This window comes from Phacochoerus africanus, chromosome 3, assembly GCF_016906955.1.
Source record: "Phacochoerus africanus isolate WHEZ1 chromosome 3, ROS_Pafr_v1, whole genome shotgun sequence".
NCBI lineage: Eukaryota > Metazoa > Chordata > Mammalia > Artiodactyla > Suidae > Phacochoerus > Phacochoerus africanus.
Window position 1 is genome coordinate 15,363,929 of NC_062546.1, and position 16,244 is coordinate 15,380,172.

Consider the following 16,244-nt stretch of genomic DNA (forward strand, 5'->3'; position numbering starts at 1 on the left):
TAAAAACAGACAGCACCACACTGAGGGTCAGCTCTCTCTGATTATCAGGGGGTCATCCCACTGCGCCAGCAGCATTTCTTATCTCAATAAACTTTCTCTTCACCTCACTATGAGACTGGAAATTCTTTTTCGGACCCTGCGCACAAAACCACAGCAGACTATGCCTGCAAATCTCGAGGGAATAAATACATAATCTGATTCCCCAGGTCAGGGTGAGGCCTGAGAAGCTGCATTCCTAACAGGCTCTCTGTGACAGGTGTGCCCCCCTCCCCAGCTTCCTCTCCTGTAAAATGGACCACAGAGCCACACTTTGACAGCAAGCCTGGAGGACTCATCCCTGGGTTGGAGGAGAAGGGGAGCCGGCTAATTCTCTCAGCTGCCTTTCCCCCACACCTGGGGAAAGTGCCAGAAGAGCCCAAATCAGGAAGAGGTGAGTCTCAGAAAACTCCCAGTTCTCTCCCACGGAACTGCTCCTCCACCTTGACCTTACTTCTTTGGGATGGTCACACACTGGTGGCATGTGCCCAGGATGAGTCACTTGACTTCTTTTGGAAAAATAAGCATGACTCCCTCCCCATCCCCAGGATAAAGTGATTGTTCGGATTTCCATGTGCTGGCACCACGCCACCCTGTGGGCACGAGTTTGCAGGCTGGGCGTTACCATGTCGCCCCCAACTAGTTACTACCGAGACCCTTGGGTCTAGATGTGAGTCAAATGCCGGGACTCTCAAACCAGCAGCAGATACCCCTGGGAGAGGAAAACATAAGAGTCCTATCTTACACTGCAGACAAACTCCCCTGGGATGTGGGACCCCACAACGTGAAGGCTGCCCTTTTCACAGAGAAGGGGAACTGGTTACACTCTCCTCAAATATGCCACATGGCAGGTGGGTTATTTTGAGCTGAGGGCAATCAAGGCTCAAAAGATTCGGGAAGAGCTGGCTGGTATCCCCTTTAACTAACCTAAAGGATTTAGATAGGGGGCCAGTACCAGGAAGGGAGCTAATCTCAAAGAAAACTTTCTTTTCCTTTTTAGGGCCGTATCTGCGGCATGTACAAGTTCCCTGGGGCTAGGGGTCAAATCAGACCTGCAGCCACCAGCCTACACCACAGCCACAGCAATGCTGGATCTGAGCTGCAACCGTGACCTGCACCGCACCTTATGGCAACACCGGATCCTTAAGCCACTGAGTGAGGCCAGGGATTGAATCCATCTCTTCATGGATACTAGTGGGGTTCTTAACCCGCTGAGCCACAGTGGGAACTCCCCGATGAAAACTTTTAGTATCAGAAACACTCACCTGCATGGCATGGTAACCAGCTGTTAACTGACTAGCTGCTCTTCTCTTCTTCCTGGAATTTATCTTCCTTTCCCTGGAACCCAATCCCAACCTGCTTCTCTTTCCCTCCGGTTGGCATATAGGCCTCAACTGCCTGACTGTCTCTGGCTCTCACATCTTTGGGGATGCCATACATACAAAATTCATTTTTCTCCTTTTCATCCCTTTTATGTCAATTTATTTACCAAACCAGCCAAGGGACCTAAAGGGAAGCAGGATAATGTTTCCTCGTGGACATCTACTAGTAGGGGGACCCGAGTAGGGGCACCTGGGTTTGGCAAGTTGGTGTTCCTGCCCCCAGGGGCCTCATCTGTGAAATAGGATTTTTTTAATTAATTAATTAATGCATTGATTTATTTACTTTTTAGGGCCACACCTGCGGCATATGCAAGTTTCCAGGCTAGGGGTTGAATCGGAGCTGCAGCTGTCAGCCTATACCACAGCCACAGCAATATGGGATCAAGCCACGTCTGTGACCTACAACACAGCTCATGGCAATGCCGGATCCTTAACCCACTGAGCAGGGCCAGGGATCAAACTCATATCCTCATGTATACTAGTTGGGTTCGTTACCACTGAGCCACAACAGGAACCCCTCCTTTTTTAGAATTTTTTATTTTTTCATTTTTGGCTGCCGTGTGGCGTGTGGAATTCCCAGGCCAGGGACCCGATCTAAGCCGCAGCTATGACCTACACTGCAGCTGCAGCAACACTGGTTCCTTAACCCACTGTTGTGCCCATGGATCCTGTGTCCCAGTGCTCCAGAGATGCTGCTGATCAGGAACTCCCATGGCTCCTCTTACGATCATTAATTTCAGCTCTCAGTAGGAACTTCTGGATCTGATATCAGGCCTGGGTTGAAATAAATATCTAGACCCAAGATGAGCCACTTCTGCCTGGGGTGACGGATCAGCAAACTGAAATTTAACCCTGTGGCCCCGTGAATGTTCTGAGAGTCTCTGGCCCCGGGGGATGGAGGCTGTCTGCTTTACGAAATGTCGAGTAAAGTTTGTATCACCTAAATTGCCTTCTTTAATCTTTTTTTTTTTTTTTTTTGGCCATGTCCATGGCATACAGGATTTGTCAGGCCAGGGATTGAACCTGAGTCACAGCACTGACCTGAGTCACAGCAGGGATAATGCTGGCTGCTGAGCCACCAGGAAAGTCCCTCTTTAATTTAATTAATTATTTTATTTATTTATTTATTTATTTATTTATTTTTGTCTTTTTAGGGCCACACTCGAGGCATATGGAAGTTCCCAGGCTAGGGGTTGAATCAGAGCTACAGCTGCAGCCACAGCAGCTCGGGATCCGGGCCACATCTGTGACCTAAGCTACAGCTTGCAGCCATGATGGATCCTTAACTCACTGAGTGAGGCCAAGGATCGAACCTACATCCTCATGGATACTAGTTGTGTTCTTGACCTGCTAAACCAAAACAGAAACTCCTAATCATTTTAAACGTGGGAAATGCCTGCTTTCCCTAACTGAGGTTAGTTGTGCAGGTGGCCTATGTGACAGACACAGGAAAAACCCAAGACTCCAAGGCAGGAGCCAGCTTCCCTGGTTGGTAATGTGTTGGGCTGAGGGAATCAAGCAGATTCCGTGTGACTAGGCACAGGAAGAGACATTTGGAAGCTTGTGCCTGTGTTTCTCCCACTTCGCTCCAGGCACTTCCCCCTTGGTTCATTCAACTCTGCATCCATTTGCTGTAAACTTAAGTATAACACCTTTGTGTCCTGTGAGTCCTTTAAGAAATTAAACCTGAGCATGGTCCTGGGAACCCCAAACACAGGATGTTACCATTGTTATCTTCAAATAGAAACTATAAAAAAAAAAGAAAAGAAAAAAGAAACTATGTCCACAGAAGTTAAATAATTTGTCTGAGGAGGTCACACAGATAGCAAAGAAGGAAGCTGGAAATTAAATGTTTTCAACTCCAGTGACATGCTGAACAACTATTGGAGCTGACACACTGCACAACTACTGGAGCACAAGTGAAGATAAGCAAAGATAATTGTCTCAAACAAAAAACACAACAACTGGAACGGAAAATTTATTGCAAGACATAATACAAGAAAACTCCCTTTTAAAAATCTGTAGATTAGTTCCCATTGTGGCCCAGTGGTTAACGAATCTGACTAGGAACCGTGAAGTTGCAGGTTCCATCCCTGGCCTCACTCAGTGGGTTAAGGATCCTGTGTTGCTGTGGCTCTGGTGGAGGCCGGCGGCTACAGCTCAGATTCAACCCCTGGCCTGGTAACCTCCATGTGCTGTGGGAGCGGCCCTAAAAGACAAAAAAAAAAAAAAAAAAAAAAAAGGAAAAAAAAAAACAAAAAACTGTAGATTGAAAAAGCACTTTGTGTTCCAGCAAAAAAAAAAAAAAAGAAGATACAGACCGATACCAAAATATCCTTGCTAAGTTAATGAAACTCGAGGATAAGCAAAGAGGTTTTTACGCTTTCAGGTACAGAGAAGTAAACCCATAGGGAGAAAAGTATTTAGGCCACTTCATAGCCACACTCCATGGCAGAACTCAGCAGGGCCATGTGCCCAATTATTCTGGGAAAAGAAAGCCAGCCTTTTGTCTCTTCCTGAAACTCACCAGAGATGCTCCAGTTTTGCGCTGCTGTCTCCTCGGGTTTCAACGCTCTTCCCTGATAGCACCGTGGCTCCTTCCAGCACTGGCACATTTCTTCATTCATCTGCTGCCCTCTGGGTGGTGCCCTCATTGACGGTCCCAGGTAGAAACGGCAACACTTCTCCCTGCCCGCCGTCCCCCTGCACCCCAATACTCCTTATGCCCTTTCCATTTTCTTTTTTCTCCAGGACTCTCGTCTCCAACACTGCACAGAATATTCATGCGTATTTATTTTGTTATGGTTCACTAGCCTATCAAACCCAGCAGAGAAAAGATTTTGTCCGACGAGTTCACTCATAGAACACTCCCAGCCCCTAGCGAGGTGCAGGTCATGGGATAGGTAGGAATATCTGCGGAGCAGATGAAAGTAAGTCAAGTGAACACCAGCATGTCAACTCAGATGCTCCTTTTCAACCTCCCGCAGGCGCCGCCACATCTGGGCATCAGGCTGCTTCTCCTCATCCCCACCTACCTGGAAGACATGGGTGATATGAGATGCCATCCCACAAACACTGGCAGCATCTCCACTGGCCTGACACCTGCTGTTTACTTTGCATTGGTCCCTGCCGAGGCTAAGCTGGGGATAGTTGATGTCCAGCTCAGGGCAAGAAACCTGCTTTTCTGCATAGAAGAAGCAGTAAGGGGCGTGGGCAGAGGGGAAGCAGGGAGCCAAACGCTTCTCCACAGCCTGACCCCTCCAACCGCCCCTCATCTGGTTTCACAAACTGGTGCCTGCCTGTTTATAAGAGGCGTCTGCCTGAGCGGGTCTCAGGGGAGCAAGAAGAACACCTGCAAACACCCCCCTTCTGCTCTCTCTCTCCCCTCCAGGGGTTTGGGATCATTGGGCCCCAGTTTGAGTCCCACCGCTGCCTTTTCCTAACTTGGTGACATGGGGCCAGAAATTTCCCAGAGCCCTGGTGTCTGTCTTCAGGTGTCACGTGAGACCAGCACTGCCCATATCACCAGGTTGTTGTGAAAACAATGGAGGCAGTAGGCGTATATTACTTCTCCCTGCAATGTCAAAGTTGTTGTAATAATTACGAGTTAATGAGGCAGAATACGAACTCAGGTAGTCAGTGTAGAAGCACGAGCTCAGATGCATTGAACTCAGGTAGTCAGTGTAGAAGCACGAGCTCAGATGCATTCTTTGATATGGCTACTGATTAACTCTGAGGCTTAAGGGCTCCAGGGAGTAACATCCCCACAGGGCTTGTTTATTCTTTGGCCCCATGAACAAGAACCCAGTAACTTCTTTCCAGATTCCAGTAATATCTTTCTGGCGTCACCATGACCCCCCAAACAGACTCAATCATCCAGACACAGAGAAGCATTCTCCTGTTAACACACACACACACACACACACACACACAGCTCACACTGCAGAAATGTGCCATTTACAAGACTCTTTGTATAAATCCATTATCTCCTTGAATGCTCACATCACACTTCTCCTCGGCAGGGGATGTTTCTACCCGGTTTCTCTTACAAAGGAGGGAAGAAACAAGGGTAAGGCATCACCCAGCACAATGGAAGTAAAACCAAGACCTGAGCCCACCATTCTTTGCAATCACGCACGCACGCACGCACGCACGCACACACACTCACACACACACCCCATGCTCCACTTCCAGGCTCAAGGAGAAGGGAGCTGGGATCATTTCCAGGTCAAATAGGCACAGAACTGGCGGGGTGGGGGTGGGGGGGACACTGCAGAGGACCGGAGGGGCTGCCCTTCTGCACAGACACTCTCTCCCTGGAGAAGGGCAGGAGGTCTCCCTGTGGCTCCACTTAGCTGCGGAGGAAAGTGGAATTGGTCCCGTGACCTCTAAGGACTCTGTCCCTGCTGCGTGTGCTGGAAGCCAGTCCTGCTCCAGCACAAGCTTGGAATCCTACCTGAGCTGGGGGTGGGGGAGCCTCTCTTTGCCCTGGGCTGCGCTTCAGCGATGCCTTTGTCTCCCCTGGGACTCTGGGAGGGAGAGCCCGGGCCGATCTGGTTCCATCCACCTCAATCTGGCCTGGGATTCCTGGGTCGGGAGTGCCCCTGTTCCCGGGAACCTGGAATTCCAACCACTTCCCAGCCTGCCCTGCCTCATCCTCGCCCTGTCCCCAGGTCCCCGGGGTTGCCTTTGGGCGTCCAGCAGACGGTGGCACGGCCAGCCAGCAGCACTTGAGGTTGTCGGCGCAGTCCCCATCCGAGAGGCACTCCTGCCTACAGTTCAGGTCCACCTCCAGCGCGGGGCACACGCCGCTTTTCTCTGCTCCTGTGCCTGCGAGGTGGACGGTCGCGGGGGGGGGGGGGGGGGGGCAGTCCCCCCTCCCAGAGGAGGCCCACCTCCTGTCCTGGGCGGGGGGGCCAACCTCCATCTCAGGAATTCTGCGATTCTGGCCCTGGGCACTGCGCCCACCCCCCCTCCCCCCGCCCCCGCCGCCTTCAGAGAGCCCCACCTCCAGGACAGGGTCCCCACACCTGGGAGGACAGGAGTCACCTAACCGTTGGCCTCAGAGCCCTCAATGTTTAGGAGACGCCCCCGCACCCCGCACCCCCACACAGCTGAGCTAATGCTGTCTGGCAGAGTCCCCCCGCCGCCTATCACTGTGTCTCTAGCTTCAGCAGAGCCTCTCCCCAAATGCCAGTCTTCAGTGGTCTCCCCACCTCGAACACATGGGACCTCACACCCTAAACTTCAAGGGGACATCACCTTTAGGCATGAGGGACCCCTACATTTTAGCCTCATGGGTCTCCCCATTTCCACCCCAGGCATCCTCCCTTCTCTGTCCCTAGAGAGGCTAAGCCTCTCCCCCAGCTCGTGGTTCCGCCCCTGCCGGTGTGACACGCCTCTCCCTGCCCCACTCGCCAGTGAGCAGAGGAGAGGGGAGGGGACAGCAGTGGACCAAGCAGCCGCTGGCAGTCGTGGTGCTCAGCTGGTGCCGGAGTGAGGCGCCCTGAGTGGGGGATTTTGCCCTGTGCCTGGAGGTGCGGGGCGTGGGCGGGGCCGAACCCGCGCTGGTCGAGGGCTTAGCAGACAACGCAGGCAGGCAGGCGGGCGGGCGGGCTGCCACCGAGAGCCATTTCACAATCCCCCGGGATCAGGTGTCACTCTGGCCCCAGTGGGAACCAGGAACCTAAGCTCCTTCCAGCCCCAGCGCAGCCTGACCAGCTGCAGCTGGACCCTTGTCCACCCCTCCCTCCCCACCTCTCTCCTGGGGCTGAGTGCCAAGCCCAGGACTCCTGGTGCCTAGTCCAAGACCCAGGGCCCTCCCTGGAAGGCCCGCTGAGCGGGAAGGAGGGGGAGGGCAAGACCCCCAGGGAGGAGCCTGCGGCTTGGGTTTGGGCTCAGCCGGATCCCAGCGCAGTCCCCTCTTCAGGGAGCCAAGGTGGAGGTGGAGAGATTGGTACAGAGCCCACAGGGGTGGGGGGGTGTCACAGGAAGCAGAGCTGTCATGTCGAAATGAGCCCACTGGAGGAAAGAAACTGAGGCCAAAGGAGGTGAAACACCTGCTAAGCATCTGGAGCCATTTGATGTGGTTCTCTCGCCTCTCTTCTCCATGCCATTAGCCTCTCAGGGCTGACTGTGTGCGGGCTCTGTGTTCAGTGTCTCCTGGAGTCGTGGGTCTTCCCGCACCCCTGTGCACAGGGGTTAGTGTCATCGCCAGCGGTGCATGACCCATGGGTGGATGTGTAAGGGGGAGCCCCTCCTCCAGCAAGGTCCCAGGAGAAGCTGTACAAAGTTTTGACCACAGATCTCCTTTCTCCCAAGTCCTGCTTTTTTTCCTTTTCGCCATAAACATTTCATAGGTGTAACTAGGAGACACACACTGCCGGAAGCCAGCTGGTGCAGAGAAAGTAATTAAAGAGCCCTCGGCCCTGGCCTCGCGGCGACAGGGTCTGGCTTTGACTCAGCTCCACCATGTCCCAGCTGAGGCCTCTGGAATGAATCACATCCTTGTTCTGTACGGCCACGTCGTCATCTACAAAGGCCTGCGAGTGGTCCAAAAATCGTGTCCCCGACTCTTAGGAAGGAGACTGAAGTATAGCCCAAGCTGCAACCTGCAGGCTGGTAAAGGCCAAGACACAGTTATAGCAAGAGGCGCCTTGAGACATCCTTCCTGCTTTGACAGTCTGAGGTCTCTAAGTCCCAGGAGATCTATTGCAGCGGGAGGCTGGAGGGGGGTCGGGGGCAGTGACCATTGTGATGATGGGTGAGGACTTGGGGAGAGAAGTACATCCAACCACTGTCCCCACAGGTGGATCCTGGCAAACAACGCTGAGGACGCCTCCCCCTCTCCCCAGGTCCAGCCTAGGGATGGAGCTCGGTCCCCGTAGGAAGGGACCAGGACTGTTGACTCTGAGCACAGAGAACAGTGCACAGCCATGAGGCTGGAGCCAGGTAGGGGCTCAGCACAGGGTGGCTCCAGGACCCAGTCCCAGACACGCAGAGGACACTTTGATGAAAAGCTGGGTTTAGCCTGTGGACCGAGCTGGCTACTGGACATTCAGTCTCAGGCGCGGCTGCCACAGCTTTCTTCTGTCACCTAGCCAAGGAAACTGCCAGGTCTCAGGCCTCCCCAGCCCCCTTGGGCCACCCCTCCCGCCCCCCCACACAGCCTGACTTCATTTTACAGGAATGTGGATTAGTCTGATTCAAGAGAATAGGGTGGGGCGGAAGGTTGGAGGAGAAAGTTTAATAGGTCAATAGCCCTAGGCAAGAAAACACCAGTTAGATTTTTGTGATGCTTGGCTCTGTGCTAGGTTCATTCATGTATTTCTTTGCTTCTGCGTAAAAAAGGACAGAGGCTTTATTTTTTTTTACAGAGGCTTTATTTTTTTAATTACTCAATGAATTTTATTATGGTTTATAGATGTACAACAATCATCACAGCCAAATTTTATGGCATTGCCATCCCAAACCCTCAGTGCCTCCCCCCACCCCTCAACCTGTCTCATTTGGAAACCTAAGTTTTTCAAAGTCTGTGTGTCAGTATCTGTTCTGCGAAAAAGTTCATTGTGTCCTTTTTTGAGATTCCACATGTCAGTGAAAGCATTTGATGTTGGTGGCTCACCGTCTGACTGACTTCACTTAGCATGATAATTTCTAGGTCCATCCATGTTGCTGCAAATGCCGTTATTTCTTTCCTTTTAACGGCTGAGTAATATTCCATTGAGTGTATGTACCACATCTTCTTGATCCGCTCCTCTGTCGATGGACATTTAGGTTGTTTCCATGAAAAGGACAGAGGCTTTAAAACCAAATGCATGCAGGTCCCGATCGGGGATTGGCTACTTCCTGTCTATGTGACCTGCACTTTTTGGACCTGCACTGTCTTCTTCTTTAAAAGTGGTAGGTTCCCAGGAGGATGGAGACAGACCCCTCCCCCAGCCCCCAAATGTGACAGTTGACCTTGAAACCCTGCTGCGGACATGGGCAGGGCCCAGCATAAGATCTGCACCCTGTCCCAGAATGTGGAGCATGGCTTCACCACCTGTAAGGATTAACTGCCCTCTGTCGAGGGACTTGACCACCTACCCCTCCCTTGACTTTCGCCTCTTCTTTCTTCGTCGTCGTTCCTGCCACGTGTTTCCGCCATGAACTCCAGCCAGATTCCCGCCACGGATCCTTTATAAGCTTAGCACCGCCTCACAGTCGGGGCTGGCACCTTCTGGAGCTCATCCCGTGCCCACCCCACCCCCCATGCCTTAATCAACCTCTTTGGCTTTACCAACTAGGCCTTGAGCGTTCCTCCCTTGGCAAACCTCACAAAAAGTGGTGCCATGGCGTTCCGGCTGTGGCTCTGCAGTAATGAACCCAACTAGTGCCCATGAGGAGGACACGGGTTTCATCCCTGGCCCACTCTGTGGGTTAAGGCTTTGGCATTGCTGTGAGCTGTGGTGTAGGTCGAAGTCACAGCTCGGATCCTGTGTTTGCTGTGGCTGCGGCTGTGGCTGTCGTGTAGGCGGGCAGTCATATTTCTGATTCGACCCCTAGCCTGGGAACTTCCAGATGCTGGGGCTGTGGCCCTAAAAAAGGAAAAAAAAAAATTTTTTTAAGTGGTACCATGGGAGTTCCCATCGTGGCTCAGTGGTTAATGAATCCAACTAGGAACCATGAGGTTGCGGGTTCGATCCCTGGCCTTGCTCAGTGGGTTAAGGATCCAGCACTGCCGTGAGCTGTGGTGTAGGTCACAGACTTGGCTCGGATCCCGCGTTGCTGTGGCTCTGGTGTAGGCCAGTGGCTATTGCTCCTATTAGATGCCTAGCCTGGGAACCTCCATATACCATGGGAGTGGCCCAAGAAAAGGCAAAAAGACAAAAAATAAAAAAAATAAAGTGGTACCATGATGACTATTTGTAAGCTTATTTTAAGGATTAAAGGAAAAATCATAAATGAGAGGTTGGAAATCAGGCTTAAAATATTGTCAGCTCACACGGTACACAACAACTTTTTGATATAGTTGCCAAGAGTTGAGACGAGGATTTCACACAAAAATATATTTCTAGCATCTGTTGGAAAAAGTAAGCAATTTGGCAGACACAGTCATGCAACCTTCCATAGCAAAGTTCAACTAGAAAAGTGGGTCTCAGAATTCCCATCATGGCTCAGTGGAAACGAATCTGACTGGTATCCATGAGGACGCAGGTTCGATCCCTGGCCTCACTCAGTGGGTTAAGGATCTGGCACTGCCGCGAACTGTGGTGTAGTTTGCAGACGTGGCTCGGATCCTGAATTGCTGTGGCTGTGGTGTAGGCCAGTGGCTCCAGCTCACATTCCACCTAGGCTGTGATCCTCCAAACGCCTTGGGTGCAACCCTAAAAAGACAAAAAAAAAAAAAAAAAAAGGAAGAAAGAAAGTGGGTCTCTCAACCCGAGCCATCACCAAATCACTCAGAGAGCTTGTTAAAATACAGATTTTTGAGAATTCTACCCCCAGTTTTGATTCAGTGGGACTGGGGAGAAACCTGAGGCTCTGCATGATACAGATTTCCAGTGAGGCGGAGGGTGCTGCTCAGGGACTGTCACCAACCTGGGCCCTGTGGGGCTCCTGGGCACCAAGACCTTTTTGTGTCCCCCATTTCTTGTTCTTAGGAAATGGACTTCATTCGGTCTCCAGGACCTTCCCTGAATTGCAAGGGCTGGGTTCAGACAGTTACCGATCAGGAGAGGAAGGGGCTGCAAAGTAAGGGAGGAATCCTTAAGCGACAATAGAACAGCCTTGGGGCAGGATCCTGGTCCCTCTCAAGGGATACACAGAATGACTAGGCAACTTCTTACACCTCAAAGAAAATTATATTCCTATGCTTCTTTTAGAAATGAATGCTTTAGGAGTTCCCGTCGTGGCGCAGTGGTTGACGAATCCGACTAGGAACCACGAGGTTGAGGGTTCAATGCCTGGCCTTGCTCAGTGGGTTAAGGATCCAGCGTTGCCATGAGCTGTGGTGTAGGTTGCAGATGCGGCTCGGATCCCGCGTTGCGGTGGCTGTGGGGTAGGACGGTGGCTACAGCTCCGATTAAACCCCTAGCCTGGGAATCTCCATATGCCAAAGGAGTGGCCCTAGAAAAGGCAGAAAGCAAAAAAAAAAAAAAAAAAAAGACTCTAGATGATATTCTGAGCCATGTCCTCAGAGCTGTCTTGCAGGTGCTGAAGCCCCCACCAGGTTGAAGACGTCAATTCTATGCGGCCCACAAGTAGGTAGACCCCGGACCGGTTGGAACCAGAAGGTTGATGACGCTGACTCCCAATGACCTCAGCACCTGAGAGTCGGAAAATGTGCCTGAGCGGATCACACCCTGTTCCTCAAACACTCTAAGACGGCTCACTTCCCCCTCCAAGGCGGGGTGGGGGCCAGTCCTTGAGGCAATAGCCTGCTGTGTTCCCCTCTTCGTCTGGCGAGCAAAGCTATTTTTTGCTTCCTCCAACTCTGTCTCTGCGTTTCTGTTGGGCACCGGTGTATAGAGGCAGCTGTTATTTTGGCAACAAATTTGATTGGCTGGAGGAAACACAGCAGAAAATCAAAATGAAGACCTTGCCAAAGTCAGTCATGTGGTCCCAGTTATTTCACTGTTACATACTCACACACACTCACACACACACACACAGCTCTCTGGGGTTAGCATAGACGATGTATCAAAAACTTTGAACATGACTTCTTGAGTGTGAAATGGTATTTATTGTGAATAAAAGGAGGAAAGGAGATAGGAAAGAAGGAAAGATTGAAATGGAAGGTGACATGAGTGCCCTGCAGACGTGCCCATGCTAAGACCACTGTAATGAAGTAAACCTGAAAGATTTGAGAAAGACCCAGGAACAAACCGGGTGGCGTTTACCATACAATAGGGCTTTGTTCGCTTGGAATTTGGTCGCAGGCACAGTCCCCTCTCCATGGAAACCTCTCTTTCTCTGAACGTCAGAGCTATTTTGGTCTTTTGTCACCAAGCATGCATGGGTCCTTTTCCTGATAACAATAGCCCGACTTCGATTAGAGGAAGGAATCTCCCTTCACCCAGGACCGGAGAAGTTGAGGGGCTTGTCAATCAGAGTTCCTGCCCCACCCCCAGACCGAGCATGGCCAATCGGATGCTCTCCTTGGAATTGTAATCTTGAGCCACGAATCACCCAAGTCCTGAAAATATCTAGAGCTTTCTTCAAGGTGGCCTGATGTTACAATCAGCAAGGAGATGGGTGCCCACGACATGCTCACACATTCTCACCCATTCCTCCCCTGCTTCCAATAGTCAGTTTCTGTTGCTCACAACCAGGGAGGTCTGACTGTCTTTACCAGGGTCGCCACCAAGTTCCTCACTCCAAAGTCCAAGGGCCTTTTCTTAGCCCTCGCCCTCCTCTGATTCACAAGTATGATCCTCATGGCATACATACAAACAACTTTATAGAAAAAAAAAATCTTCTTTTTTTTTTTTTGCTTTTTAGGGCTAGACCCATGGCATATGGAGGTTCCCAGGCTAGGGGTCGAATCAGAGCTACAGCTGCCAGCCTACACCACAGCCACAGCAACACCAGATCCAGGCTGTGTCTGCGACCTACGCTGCAGCTCACGGCAACGCCAGATTACCAACCCACTGAGCGAGGCCAGGGATCGAGCCCACAACCCCATGGTTCCTAGTCGGATTCATGTCCACTGCGCCACAAAGGGAATTCCTGCTAGAGGTCAGTCTTTGAAGTCAGAGAGTCTTCAGTTCAAATTCCAGGTCAGGCCTTTATTGGTGATATGACTCTTGGAGAAGAAGTTAAACCCAGCTCTGCCATTTCCTAGCTCTGTGACCTTGGGCAAGTTATTTAACCTTTCTGAGCTTCAGCGTATTCATGTGCAATGTGAAATAATGCTTCTAGCCTCATAAAGTCAACATAGATCAGGAGGCAATTTGGGGGCAAAGCATCAAGACAGCTCCAACTTCCCATCAATAGCTGCTGTCAAAAACGTCCTATAGGGAGTTCCCGTGGTGGCTCAGTGGAAATGAACCTGACTAGAAACCATGAGGACACAGGCTTCATCCTTAGCCTTGCTTAGTGCGTTAAGGATCTGGCATTGCTGTGGCTGTGGCATAGGCCGGGAGCTACAGCTCTGATTCGACTCCTAGGCTGGGAACTGGCATTTGCAGCCCTTAAAAAAAAAGTCCCATAGATTGGAGTTCCCTGGTGGCACAGCGAGTTAAGGATCAGGCATTGCCACTGCTATGGCTCAGGTCACTGTTGTGGTACAGGTTCGATCCCTGGCCCGGGAACTTCCATGTGCTGTGGATACAGCCAAAAAACAAGAAAGAAGGAAGGAAGGAAGGAAGGAAGGAAGGAAGGAAGGAAGGAAGGAAGGAAGGAAAGAAAGAAAGAAAGAAAGAAAGAAAGAAAGAAAGAAAGAAAGAAAGAAAGAAAGGAGGGAGGGAGGGAGGGAGGGAGGGAGGGAGGGAGGAAGGAAGGAAGGAAGGAAGAAGAAGGAAGGAAAAGAGAGGAGAGAGAAAGGAAGGAAGGAAGGAAGAAAAAGTAAAAAAGTTTCCCGTAGATGCTCTAAGCTCTGTCTACCTGGTCCCTGCTTCATCCCAGTGGCTCCAAGGATGTCATCTACCTTCTCGCTCAGTCAGCTCAGGTTCTGAACCAAAGACCCTTTCACGCCCACTTCCCACCAGTTCATGATGCCTGCAAGTATTTTGTCCTTGCCTTGAAGAGCAGGGTGTTGTGGTTTTGAAACTGATAACCTTATGACTTGAACCTAGCCAAAACCCAGACTGGGACTAGAAACCATAGTTTTTTAAATTAGGATCACTCATCTGGTGTCTGGACTTACTGAAGTTCAGGTTCTTTGTGCCTCAGTGCAGAGGAATTCAGCAAGGAAAAAAGTGATAGGCAAGAAATAAATTTATTAAGATAAGACACTTGTGAGAGATGCAAGCAGGGAGACAAGGAGGCTCTGCCCCAAGGATTAGGTGGGCTACGTTTTTATACTTCAAGGGAAATGGGGAGGAGGAAAGACCGCCTCTTCCTCTTTCTTCTACTTCTTTTTATTTTTTTTTATTAAAAAAATTTTTTTTTGCTTTTTAGTACTGCACCTGCAGCATATGGAAGTTTCCAGGCTAGGGATCAAATTGGAGTTACAGCTGCCGGGCCTATACCACAGCCACAGTAACACAGGATCCGAGCAGCATCCGAGAGCTACACCACAGTTCACTGCAATGCCGGATCCTTAAGCCACTGAGCGAGTCAGGTATCAAATCCGCATCCTTGTGGATACCAGCCAGGTTAGTTACTTCTGAGCCACAAAGGGAACTCCCTATTTGTCTTTCTTTCTTTTTTTTTTTTTTTGTCTTTTTGCCTTTGCTCCCCTGGCATATGGAGGGTCCCAGGCTAGGGGTCCAATCGGAGCTGTAGCCGCCGGTCTACACCAGAGCCACAGGAATGCGGGATCCAAGCCACATCTGCGACCTACATCACAGCTCACGGCAACGCCGGAGCCTTAACCGGCTGAGCAAGGCCAGGGATCGAACCCACAACCTCACAGTTCCTGGTTGGATTTGTTAACCACTGAGCCACAACGGGAACTCCCTATTTGTCTATTTTTTGAATCATGTTCCTACCCTGTGTGTTACATTCCTCATTAATCTCTTATTCAATATCTCACAGGCTGGAGTGCCCATCGTGGCTCAGGGGTTAATGAATCTGACCAGGAACCATGAGGTTGCGGTTTCAATCCCTGGCCTTGCTCAGTGGGTTAAGGATCCGGCATTGCCGTGAGCTGTGGTGTAGGTTGCAGACGTGGCTCAGATCCCGAGTTGCTGTGGCTCTGGCGTAGGCCGGCGGCTACAGCTCCAATTGGACCCCTAGCCTGGGAACCTCCATATGCCACGGGAAGTGGCCCTAGAAAAGGCAAAAAAAAAAAGGCATACACACAAAAATATATATCACAGGCTTTCCTACTAAGAAGTGAATTCCATGAGGGCAAAGATTTGGTCTGTCCTGTGTATTACAGATGCTGAGTAAAGATTTTATATTAATTGTTCATATTAACTAAGGGTTTATAAATCCATTTTCATCACCAAGACAGACAGACAGACAGACAGACAGACAGACACACACACACACACACACACACACACACACACACACACACACACTTTTAAAAAGCAAGTACCAGGGGAGTTCCCATTGTGGTGCAGCTGAAACAAATCTGAATAGTATCCATGAAGATGCAGGTTCAATCCCTGGCCTCGCTCTGTTGGTTGGGGAACTGGCATTGCCATGAGCAGGTTGCAGACAAGGCTCGGATCCCTGTATTGCTGTGGCTGTGCTGTAGGCCGGCAGCTGTAGCTCTGATTTGACCCCTAGCCTGGGAATCTCCATGTGCAGCGGGTTCAGGCCTAAAACGGAAAAAAAAAAAAAAAAAAAAAAAAAAAGCAAGTGCTGGGAGTTCACTTTTCCAGCATCACAGTGAAGATGGTATTTGCAGCTTCCAGGGAAGGTCACACTTCCTGATGCTGCCACCAGAGGGCAGGCAGTGCCTTCGCAAAGCAGGGGTTTTTTTTATTGGTTTTTTTCGGGGGGGGGGGGTGTTGGCATATGGAGTTCCTGGCCAGGGGTCAGATCCAAGTCACAGTGGCAACCTAAGCCACAGCTGGCAACACCGAATCCTTAACCCACTGTGCTGGGCCAGGGATTGAACCTGGGTCCCAGCCCTCCCAAGACGCCATCAATCCTGTTGTCAAACAGTGGAACATGGTTCTTTTTTTTTTTTTTTTTTTTGCTTTTTAGGGCTACACCCATGGCATA